The sequence below is a fragment of the Hemiscyllium ocellatum genome, chromosome 22 (assembly GCF_020745735.1).
Source record: "Hemiscyllium ocellatum isolate sHemOce1 chromosome 22, sHemOce1.pat.X.cur, whole genome shotgun sequence".
In the NCBI taxonomy this organism is placed as follows: Eukaryota; Metazoa; Chordata; class Chondrichthyes; order Orectolobiformes; family Hemiscylliidae; genus Hemiscyllium; species Hemiscyllium ocellatum.
In genome coordinates, this window is record NC_083422.1 from 23,699,433 (window position 1) to 23,711,899 (window position 12,467).

Genomic DNA, 12,467 nt, shown 5'->3' on the forward strand with positions numbered 1-12,467 from the left:
AGTAGGCGGGGTATAAAGTTTCCATACTGGAAAAAATGCGTAAGTTAGTATATGTCAGCACCTTTACAAGTCACAATGTGAGCAAGTTCCTATACGCTCATCAAGATTGTTTTGTGCTAACTTAAATGCATGTACATAATGCTGGTTATTGTATAACACTTTGCACATTTTCCAACCTTACATCCACACACTGGTATCACACGTTTTCATAAAAAAAGACTGATTATGATGATACATATACACATATTTTATAATGTTAATTTGGGAGATTATCTTTTCCAGGCAATAGTATTTGCTTTCCAAAGCCTATAATAAAATCAAAGCCATGAAACAATGCCTTCCAAATATGTTTTAACATCAAAACCATAAGTTCAAATTATACCCATAGCTAAAGTCGAAACAAAGGGAATAATCAATTGTATAAGAATAAAGAGTTATCATTAAAATTAAGAACAAAAATTATGCACATTTCATAGCATAATTAATTAACCATTGTGTTGCAAAACCTCATATTTCTAACATTGTACTTACTGTACATAATTTAATACTATCTTCTATGCCAAATTAGGGCATTTAATCAGACAACAAGATGGTGGATGGGGCCACTGCTGTCTTCCTATCATTGCCCTGATTAAGTTTATGGTGGAAAAGCTTTCCCTGCCAACAACATACACCCTTCAGTGGGCAAGTAATATGTCTGGCTCCATCAGTGATGCTTGGCCTCAGGTTGGTGTACTAGCAGCAGCAGCCACCGCTTCTCTTGTGGCATTGCAAAGCAAAAAAAAGGTCTGATTGGTCAGCAACAGTCACAGTGTAGACTTTTTACTCCCCAGGCAAGGTCTATTTCTGCCTGTTTTAACTTCAGAAGGTGCACCTGAAAAGAGGTGATTCAGAACTCTCCATCCAATGGACAAAATACTGGGACCTTCCAGTAAATGTATCCATGTATCGTTAGTGACTATATAGGGAAAGGTGGTGTCTCAAATTACACCTCCATCTCTGTGGAAGCAAAAATTGTGGGGAGAATATGTTGTCTACATCATGGAGAGGGCATAGAAATACTGAAAGTGGTTTTGCTAGCCGGTGGCCTCATTTTCTCAATGGAGCATTCCCTATCTGGAAGCAACATGTAGTCTATTAACTAAAGAAACGTCATATTGAAGACTCTTGTCATTGGCATCCAGGCTGGCTGAGAGGCCTATCCTGTAGAGGGGTTCTCCTCTTCTGCCCTATTGTATTGGCCTGTTTGTAAAGGATTTGATTTTATGTTAAGGTTGAAAAAATTGGAAAGACTTTTTTGAAATGCCCTCTCGCTTTCATTTACATTCCATGGCATCACCGGCTTTGAGGGCCCACCCATTGTCTGAAGTGGATGGCCAATTATTGGCCAATTCAGAAAAAAATAATAGTGACTGCTACTTAAATAATTGTGAGCATATGACCCTCAGCTTCATGTGATCCTGAAGCAGGCACATAAAACCAGAAGGACAATCCTGCCCGATTGTTTGCTTTTCTCTTTTGATTCCCGTTAATTGGTTTTTCACAATATACAAAAATGTATTATTTTAATATCATTTTCAGCAATTCACAGAAAGAATGAGGACAGTTAATATCTCTTTAAAAAATCTTCCAACCTTTTGTTGTTATTCTTTCTGTCCTGCATTTTGAAAAGGCAAGGGGATAATGCAGCATGTGTAAGGCATCTAATAAAGATGTAAAATTTTTAACCCCACGATCTTTTTTCTCTTCCCCTCTCCTGAGAGATGGTGGCACAATAAACTTAATCAGGGCAATGACAGGAAGATAGCAGTGACCCCAGGGCCACTCAGAGATCAGCTCAGACTAAATTTGTTTATAAGGTTTAGATGTAAAAACAGACTGGTTTGCCCACAAACTCTGCCAATGCTTGCTGAAATAAACATTTTTTCCTACTTCCACTTTGCTATTCTAGCAGGTAAATACTCTGATCGGAGGAGGCTTTAGGGCAGGACATAATCACCAATGAGTGTCAATGACAAAAGCAGAGTTGTGATCAATAATAGGCATAAGTACATAGAGGGTAATATTTTGGCCGATTTCAATGCAAAAATGATGGTATAGAGGTGACTCGAGGGTTACTTACGACAATGAGACTCTGGACCATGTTAACAACAAAAGCTTTCTCCTGCATTAATAGATTCCTATATATTGAACACGCTGAATTTATTTTAAGTGTGCAGTTAAACAATCTCTGCCACTCAATTAATTGAACTTTTCTCAGTGCATGATAAAGTATTTTTCTCTTATTTCCCTTCCGAGGGAAGAAGAGTTTACATTTCCATGTTCTAAGCAGTGTAATACCGATTAATTCAAGTTGAACCCAGTCTTAGCACGGTCACTGCATTTGGCTGCAAAGGGCTGTCAATGATGTGCTTGTTTTTTTTACAGCTTATGCTGTACCCACCATATAATGTGCAAAGGCACAAAATTCAATGGATAAATGTCTACAGCAATGTCACAATGGTGATATTGCAAGTTATCTGTTAAATTTTAATAAGGTATGCAAGATATAATCTGAAATTATTCTCAAAAGACATTACTTGAGCTATATAAACAGTCGAGAAAATGTAATGAGAATGATTCAGTCCCTGGCCTTCTTATGCTAGCTTATGCCCTGGAGATTTTAGGTAAATAGTGCCCAGAGTTTCCGAAATGCAAGGACCACATTAACAAATACATCCAAGCTTATTGTGTTTATACACAACTGCTCAGAATGGAAGCAAGCCCATTTCACTGTAGGGCAACAAAATTTGATAATCCTGTACATATAGGTGCTAACTCATCAGCTCAAAATATTGGCATGATTCAGTTAGGAATTGTTTAACCTCCTTGACTCCACTAATTAAATATGACAAATTTAGACACAGTTATTTGAGGTAGTAAAAAAAGGTCATTTCCAAGTCTTTGATGTACATATTTTTAAAGTATCAAAGATATATGTGGAAGGAGTGAAGATGCAGATGTCTCACTATCAAACTGAACAGTCTGACAAGCTCTAGGGACGGAGTGTCTTCCTTTTGTTCCCAATATTGAAAATTAAGTTGGCAGAGTAAAGAATATTGACCTGGAATTTCCTTGTATTTTTGGTGCAATGATGTAAGAGCTGTGATTGCTCGGAGAAATTAGTGGATAGGTAACGTATGCTGGTTTTACATGAGAACACTTCTTAATTTTATTCAGGGACTACATAGACTGGGCAAAAGACCTCACAGACCATCTTTGACTCCTACCCCATGTGCTTTAGATTACCACCGCAAAAAAAACTCATCAAAATAAGGGTGAAGAATCACATTGTTCTCGATGAGACACCAATGAACCTTTGTCTTGTTCCAACCAGGAAAGCTTCAGTCTCATGTCAGGCTCCTCATCCACCTAGTTCTGCTTCTTTGTTTTCAACCTCACAAATGATGAATATTTGAAAAAGCATTGCAATTTGGAACAGGAACACCAGTCATGTTTATAAAACATGGCTCTTGCTTGCACTTATGAAGGCACGGGCCAGGCAGATACAATCTGGTGGATGGTGTCATGTGAGTGGTGAGAATGAGGTCTTTGGACTGCTACCTTGATAGATTTCAGTGGAGACCTTGTGCCTTAGTGACTTGCATTTTGGCCTTAAAGACCGGCTATAGGATCCTTGCACAGAACCACACTACATGTACATTTTAATGATCATTCACCACAACTGATAACAAATTACACAGGCCAAGATGCTACTGTTATGACCAGATGATGAGAGGTCAAATAATAATCCTTTTCAAGCTCTCCTCATTTGACGGCAAGTTCTTTTTTGTTCGAAAAGGATATACCCGTCAACATTTGCATAAGACCAATCAATTGCCTCTCTGCTAATTTATTTAAAAACCCAGAGCTCTTATGTCATTGTTGCATTGAAAATTATGAGGAAATTCCAGGCCAATATTGTTTATTTTTAATTTAATTTTGATTTTAAATATTAGGAATAGGATGAGGTCATTCCACGGTTGCCTTGGCCTGGAATATTTCTGCTGACTTTCCCTTGTTGCATATTGTTTCTTACATTTCAGCATTTACTAATGAGATTTTTAGGAAATATCACTCTCAATTGCTATTTGGAGATGCCGGTGTTGGACTGGGGTGTACAAAGTTAAAAATCACACAGCACCAGGTTATAGTCCAACAGGTTTAATTGGAAGCACACTAGCTTTCGGAGCAATGCTTCATCACCTGATGAAGGAGCAACGCTCCAAAAGATAGTGTGCTTCCAATTAAACCTGTTGGACTATAACATGGTGTTGTATCAATTGCTATTAGCAGCATCAATATATTTTCATTATGAATTGGACTAAGGAAATCCCAATTCATTATAATCAACATGTGTTCCAAGACAGTGTATTCAAAGAAATAAGCTCTTCCATTTCTTCACTTGAGAGAACATTCTGTAAAAACTGATACATGCCTAAGGGTTGCTTACAAATAGTGACATTTCCAGGTATCCCTTACAAATATTGGTATTTATGAGTAAATGCAGTGAAATCCATTCCCAAGTGTTGCCTGCAAGAAACTGGTACAATCCAAAGAACCCCCTACAGATATTCCCAAGGAACTGTACAAATATTGACACTCTCAAGGGTTCCTAATAAAATAGATATACATCCAGGAAACAATGTGAATACTGACTTACTCCTAGTTATCTCTAACCTTAACATGCATCAAATAAAATCTCTGATCCAAAGGGCATGGATCAGACCTTGTTGCCAACAGATTTGTAAATAAGAATAATTTATCAGAAAGTCAACAGGATACACTGTACAGGATGCCCAATCCCAACAGCTGAAACTGTGAGATCTGGTAGGCACTAAGGTGATACCATACAATAAATATTTTGCTGCGTCAGTGAACTGAGAAAACCACAGCCTGAAATATCTGTCAATGCAAAGCTAAATATCATTGACTCAAACTTTCAAGGTCATTACATTTATTGCTACAAGACTTAATTGCGTTCAGAAAAGATTTACAACGACGTTGCCAGGGTTGGAGGGTTTGAGCTAAAGGGAGAGGCCGAATACACTGAGGTCATTTTCCTTGGAGCGTCGGAGGCTGAGGGGTGACCTTATAGAGCTTTATAAAATCATGAGGGGCATGGATAGCATAAACAGACAAAGTATTTTCTCTGGGGTGGGGCAGTCCAGAACTAAAGGATATAGGTTTAGGATGAGAGGGGAAAAATGCAAAAACAACCTCAGGGGCAATGTTTTTACACAGAGAATGGTGCATGTATGAAATAAGCTGCCATAGGAAGTGGTGGAGGTTGGTACAATTACACCATTTAAAAGGCATCTGGATGGGTATATAAATAGGAAGGATTTAGAGGGATATGAGCCAAGTGCTGGCAAATGGGACTAGATTAGGTTAGGAGATCTGGCTGTCATGAAAGAGATGGACTGAAGGGTCTGTTTCCGTGGTGTACATCTCTATGACTATGCCTCTATAACAATATTGCCACCAAATGTAAGGAATAATGCGTGCAGTGTTGGAAATCGAAATAAAGGTAATAACTTGCACGTGTATAGTACCTTACATTTTCTTGGGCATGTTCAAAGTACTTCATAGTTAAATTAATTAACTAGTCACAGGTTTGTAGTCAAACCCAGCAGTCAATTTGCACACAGCAAGGTCCCATAGAAGCAAATAGATAACTATTTTGCTGATATTGGTTAATGGACAGTTGTTGGCCACAACACCAGAAGAATGTTCATGTTCTGCTCCAAATCCAACTTCAAAAACCATGTTTTAAAACTTGGCAGATATGTGACCATTGCTCTCTGCAAGCATGTAGGAACTGTTTTAGAATGGCAGTACATTGCTCAGTCACACTTCGTATGCTGGCAAATAAATTTATTCAAATGTAATGCCCTGTATTTTCAAATGACCAGTTTCTGAATGGTAAATGCCAATTAAACACAGGGAATCGGCAAGTTCCAATTGGAGTGGACTTGAAAGTAACTGCATGGGAAATTGTGTGGGAAATTGAAGATTTTGTTGGTCAATTTCCCCATGTTTGGTACACTCTGAAATTATCCATTTATATCAGATAGTCCAGAGTGTTCTATTTAAATTTACTTAATAGTAACTCAGGAAAAGTTAGACAGTTAAGTACCTAATCTAACTGCTGAGTAACTATTTAATTGACCCCCAGCTTACAACACCCAACCATCTACACCTCTCCCTGATTCTAATATATCCCCAGCACTAGATTTAACAATCTCCCCACTATGTCTGGCATCCAACACCACTCTCCACCCTCCCAGGATCAAAACCTCTCTGCCAGACCCACTTATTCCCCTCACCATACCTAACTGTCCCAGTCTGCCACTGGAAACTCCCCCTCGACAATGGACTCCATATTCAACCCCACTGACCTCACCAGGCACCTGACAAGACCACTCCCCACTGCTGTACCTAACCCCCAACAACTACCAACCCCGCTTTCCCACCACCCCAACCAACTGGGTACCAATCCCCTATTATGCTAGGGGATGCAGAAACCCCTATTCCACTCTGAACCTGACAATGCTGTTCATCACCCCCACCACTCAGAACCTGACACAACATTTGTTCTCCCCATCGCCACTAAGACTCTATATTTTCCACACACCTCGACATATCCTCAACGCTCCATCACTTACCTGGCACCCTATTTGCTTGCCAACCTAAACCCCTATCTGCGTGACACCCTACCTGCTTGGCATTCTACTTTCCTGGCAGAGTATCCTGCTACCCACCCAGGGCCCTTCTCTCCCAGCACCCTAATACTTAAAGTACACACTTACAATTTGACTGCAGCTGTCTCGGTGGCAGTCAGTGATTCTGCACGTTCAGATTTCACCATCTGGCAGCTGCCTGCTGTGCAGAAGGAGGTGTGGGTTTGCTTTCTTTTGAATGTTCCGTGCTACCAGGTACCTATTAGACTGGAAGTACGGTTCCACATTTCTGAAGGGGCCAGATCGGAAATTCCCATCGGAAATGCAGAGCTCTTTCCTTGCATTTAAAACAAGAGCAGACTGACAATCTATGTGAGGTTACTACTCCTCAGAAAGTCTTGCCCAATAGCTTACAATGTACTGAGGAGGGTACAGACTGCCTTGAGCAATTCTATTCTGTCTGCAGTGACAAAAATTGTGAATAGCCTTTTCATTTCAACACGGTTTGATTGCTACACAGTCATGTTTGTGTGCATCTTTGAGGGAATATTACGTTCCACCATTTGGTCCCATTCTCTCTCTGTATGTGCATATTCCAATCTCTCTTTCCTTATAAATCCTAAAGCTGATTCAACACTCATTCCTCTCACTCTACCCCAATCTCATGAATTCTATTCTGCCTCGAACCTCACACTTACTATTCTATATCTATGACTTATTTTCCTTATCCTTATGCACCTCATTCCAGCTTTACTGTCATGTTGCTCATTCTCCATCTTATCACACATCCCATTTTATCCCTCCTCCCATCTGTGCCCACCCTCACTAACTGCAATAAACAAAGAACTGCAGATGCTGGAGATCTGAAACAGAAATTACTGGTGAAACTCTGTGGGGAGAAAGCAGAGTTAAATTTTGAGTCTGGTGACTCTTCATAGAACTGGTAGTAGCAAGGAAATAGTGTTATTTATACTGGAGACTGGATTGGGGTTGGTGGCAGGAGAAGTGGGTGATAGGTGGAAGTGAAGCCCAGAGAGAGAGAGAGATTTGAAAGGGGAGATAAATGAGGGGATTATTGATAGAAAATAAGGACAGAGGAGAAGCTGAATAAATGATAATGACAGCTGAGTAGGAGAGAATAAGTAGGGTGTGCTGAAGTCAACCCATGTGATGCCAGGATCATGATGTGGGAATGGGTATAAAGACACAAAAGAATAGAATCAGGTTCTAGGCTACTGAACTCACTTTTACTTTTGGCGTTCAGTCACAAAGAACCGTAAAAACTCATTCATCATGCCGAATAATGACCTAACACTTGTTATCTGTACACTCACCTATTACCCATTAACCAAGCCAGCTTTAATTATCGCCTGTGGTTTAAAAGCTAGTGTATGTGGTTCAGCCCATTGGCCACGTTCCCTATGTATGATCAATAAAACCAATCTGAATCATATCAGTGCCCAGCAGAAAGCAAGGTTTGTTCATCAGTCGATCACATTCATCTCAGACTCTGTACGTTTATCTGGCAGTGATAGGATCTCCTCATTGTGTTTGCTTCCTCTGTTTTCTGTGGGCTTTCTTGGGGTGATCAACAGTGAGTAGAGTAGATGATTGTCAAAGCTGGCCTGGTGACAATCATGTAGCCACCATGGATTGGCATTAAAAACCTATCAGGGAATCATCCAACCTTACCTACTCTGGGCCACATGTGACTCCAGAACCACAGCAATGTGGTTAACTATTTGCTGCTTTGTGGATCATTAGAGATGGGCAATAAATGCTGCAGTGACACATGCATTCCATGAACAAATATTTTAAAAATCAATCTTAGCTTATGGCCTGATTCATTAGGATGGGGGTGGGAATTGGGGATGGTTGGGGGGGTGGTTGGTAGTACAGGGACCCTCCTGAACGCACTCCAATTCAGGGTTGCAGCCCACCACCCTGCGCTCTGATTGGGTTCAAATCCTGCTCCTCTCCTCATAGGGCAAGTGGCTGTCGAGGATCACTCGTACCCCATCCAGGTTCACAAGACCTTCTCTCCCAGCCTTAACTCGAGCCCACTAGCTAGCTGCTCTGCAACTCCAGGCAACTTTCTCAACAACTGAGTTAATTGTTTGACAACCCTTTTCTCTACATTTACAGACCCACACAAACCTGACAAAAGGAAACCTCAACAAAAATTAAATCCTGAAAAGTAAGGCCGGTTCGTTCACTAGACGAAGATAAAGTGCTGCTCTCTATGGTTTCAGAGTGTTTAAGCAAAGAGCAACATATCCCCTCAGGAGACTTGTGCAGCCACACAATGATTATAGATTACCATTTGGTTCAAGGACAGGGTTTTTATGGGCTGTTTGGTTTTATACCTTTTCTGAGATGATAAATTATTCTAAATGAGCTGAGAAAAGTTTCATTTCAATCATGAGAATCAGTAACTGCAAGTTGTCTCAGTTTTATGCATCTTAGGTTAAAGTTTGTTTTAAAAATGACTTTTAATTTTAAAAAGGCAAAGGATTTTTGTTTCTATTTACCACTTAGCCAAATTATGCATCATTTTATAGAGACTTGATGATTTGCCATGTGTTTAGTGTAGAAGTTACAAATTTCTGCCTTACAGCCCACAATTTTGTTTTTGTTTTAGACTCTTCACATGAATGAAGGACCTGACCCAGCCACACGTGTACTCCTAAAAAGGAACAATTTCAAAGAAACTACTTTTTTATTAAAAAGCATAGAAGCAGGAACCAACTAGGCAAACTTTACTTCTGCATTCTGATCTCTTATGATGTTAAGCTATTTTTGGTGCTGGTTTGATGTTTTTAACTTGTGGTTTATGTGCTGACAATGTTGATCTACCCTCCTTATCCACAATTCTAACTTATCACGCAGCCAAAATTCAGGATGAATAACTGAGGTTGACATCACAAGTACAGTAACTGTAAGTTGAAAATTAATTTCTCATTCAATAAGTTGACTATCTTCTCCATGGAGCAAGTGATGAACATTAAAAATCATAGTTATTGTTCTAACATCTGGTATTCAATAAAATATGGAATTATGAGGCACTACTGTCTTCATGAAAGCAACACAGATTAAACAGGAACACTCTGTCACTGATCTGGATTGTGATGATTGAAGCACCATAACTGGATTCTGTGTTAAGAGGACAATGTATTGTAAAAATACCCAGTTACTCCAAACCTTTGCAATAACTGCTCGCCTGTTCCTGCCCATTGCACTTATATCATTGATGTGGATAAAACATCCAAAGCTGCTTCATAAGAATGTAAGAAGTAGAGGCAGATCTAGGTCTCTCAGTCCCTCGAGTGTGCATTGCCACTCAATAAGATCATGGCTGATTTGATCATGGCTTCAACTCTATTTCCTTGCTTGCCCTTCCACCACCTTTGACTCTCCTGTGGATCAAACATCTGTCTAACTCAACCTTCAATGAATCAGTTCTCACTGCTTTCTTGGGAAAGGAATTCCACAGATTAAAAGCCCTCTGATGGAAGACATTCCTCCTCATCTGTCTTAAATGGGAAACCCTTTATTTTCAAATTCTGCCCTCTCTTTCTAGATTCCCCTATCAAGGAGAAATTTTCCTTATTTAAGCTGTCAAGCTCCCAAAGAATCTGATATGTTTCAATAAGATCACAATTGTTCTTCTAAACTCCAATGAGTACAGACCCAACCTTTCAACTTTCCTCATGAAACACCTACTTCATCACAGGAATTGACCTAGTGAAACGTCCCCAAACTGCTTCCACTGCAGGTATATCCATCCTTAAATAAGGAAACAAAAATGTGTGGTCTCACAAATGTCCCACTAAAGTTCACAACCGTACATTTTCCCATCATATACATCACTTGCCAAATGTTTCCCTCCTCAATTAATCCATTTGGCAGTTGGAACTTATTGTGAATAAATGTAAAGTTGTCTACTTGGAGAGATGGGGGAACGGAGGTGAAGAGTATTAAATGATGAGAGATTGGGAAGTATTAATGTCCACAAGGACCTGAGTCTTCCTATTCGTAAATTAGTGAAACCTAATAAGCAAGTGCAGCAAGCAATTGGGAGGCAGTCCATGTCCAAATGCAGAAAAACCTGGACAATATCTAGGTTTGGGCTGGCAAGTGGCAGGTTACATTCATGCCACACAAGTGCCAGTAAATGACCATTTCCAATAAAAGAGAATCTAAGCATCACCCCTTGACGGTTAATGGCATTACCATCTTTGAATGCCTAACTATACCCTAAGGTATGAGGATTTGCAAATGCAAATTGATAAGAATGATGATAAGTGAAAATGATGTAATGTAAGGTACAGTAGCAGCATTTTGCTGACCTGGTTTATAAAGCAGGATTATAGTAGGTTGATCAAGGGTGTATTCGAACAGTTGCGCCTTGATATGAGCATTGGATAGCTGAATAGTTTAGCAGAAGACAGGTGAAACAGTGATTGTAAAGGAAGTGAGTGGTTGCTATGATAAATATGATTTGGAGTCAGAAGTTCAGAGCAAATTTAAGTCAGATTTTGAGAATGCAAAATGTCTGATTCCTCCTGGGATGATAACAGTGGATCAATTGAATTAGTGCCAAATGCACAGAGTTTATGGAAAAGGCCAAAGCCAATGGATCAGGCATTCCCAAAATTTAATGGAGGAAATTGTAGTTAACAAAGACTGGACGCAGTGGATGAGAGATATAAAGGGTGATTGCAGAATTCGAAAATGATCTATGTCTGAGGGTCGTGTGACCAAGTAGTGGATGAAAGGATGATGTGTACTCAGGATAAATCCCTAAGGGACTCTAGAATGACAAAGCAGGGATGGGAAGTGAATCCATTGCTAGAGATGCTTTAGTGTCAGTTGATAGATTAATTCATTTCTTGAAAGTTGATCACAAAGCAGGAAAATAGAAGATTGCCAAGAAAAAGTTAACAATGCCTATGGGAATATGATGGATCTATAAGAAAAGGAGGTAAATCAAAGAGAAAATCGAGAAGAAGAAAAGAAGACAGGAATACTTCACAGATCTTCAGTATGATTGAAGATGTGTCTGACTCCATTTGGCTTTCAACTTCTGATGCAATACAGCAAGGCTACTGGAATCTTTGCTACATATTTTACAGAAGAACATTCCAAAAATGAAAAGCATTCACAACAGTTAGGATGGAACATTACTTTCAGAATTATGATTGAGCATGATCTGCAGAACGCTAAACACATGCAGAGTGCTCAGAACATGGCAGTGGTAAATATCAAGCCAAAGACCCGCTTACCGCTATATTTCCTTCACGACACTTAAAAGCTACTTTCAATTTCACTTTAATAATCTTGGTTTTGATTACTGTCAGAATTGCTGAAGCAGTGGTGTACATATTTTCTACCTTTCACTGGTATTTGTGCTGCTGTCACGCCTTGTATAATAAACCAATTTGTCTCCTCACTTATGAATAAAATACAGTAAAATGACTAAATTGTTGTGCCAATTATTTCTGCCTGCTTCCCCTCTCCCCCAAAGATCTGAACAAACATCAGGTGGAGCACACCTAATTTTCATCCAATCTAACCTGGGTCCATTGCAGTTTCTGCACTGAGGTCGCAGTATTATCAGGATTAGTACTCCAAAGGAGTCCAGTTACTGCTGCAGGCTTGAGGGTCCAAGAGCAGCAGGTTATGGGCTCCCAGTCCCACGATCACCCAGAAAAAAACTTACAATTTGTTCCTGTATCACCTTGC

The 12,467-nt window shown here is 39.7% G+C and overlaps 1 protein-coding gene across 1 annotated transcript in view; it reads right to left on the reverse strand.

The window, feature by feature from the left end:
• LOC132826461 (inositol polyphosphate-5-phosphatase A) overlaps positions 1 to 12,467 on the reverse strand; it is a 518,580-nt gene that overhangs the window by 487,529 nt on the left and 18,584 nt on the right. The window lies entirely within an intron of this gene.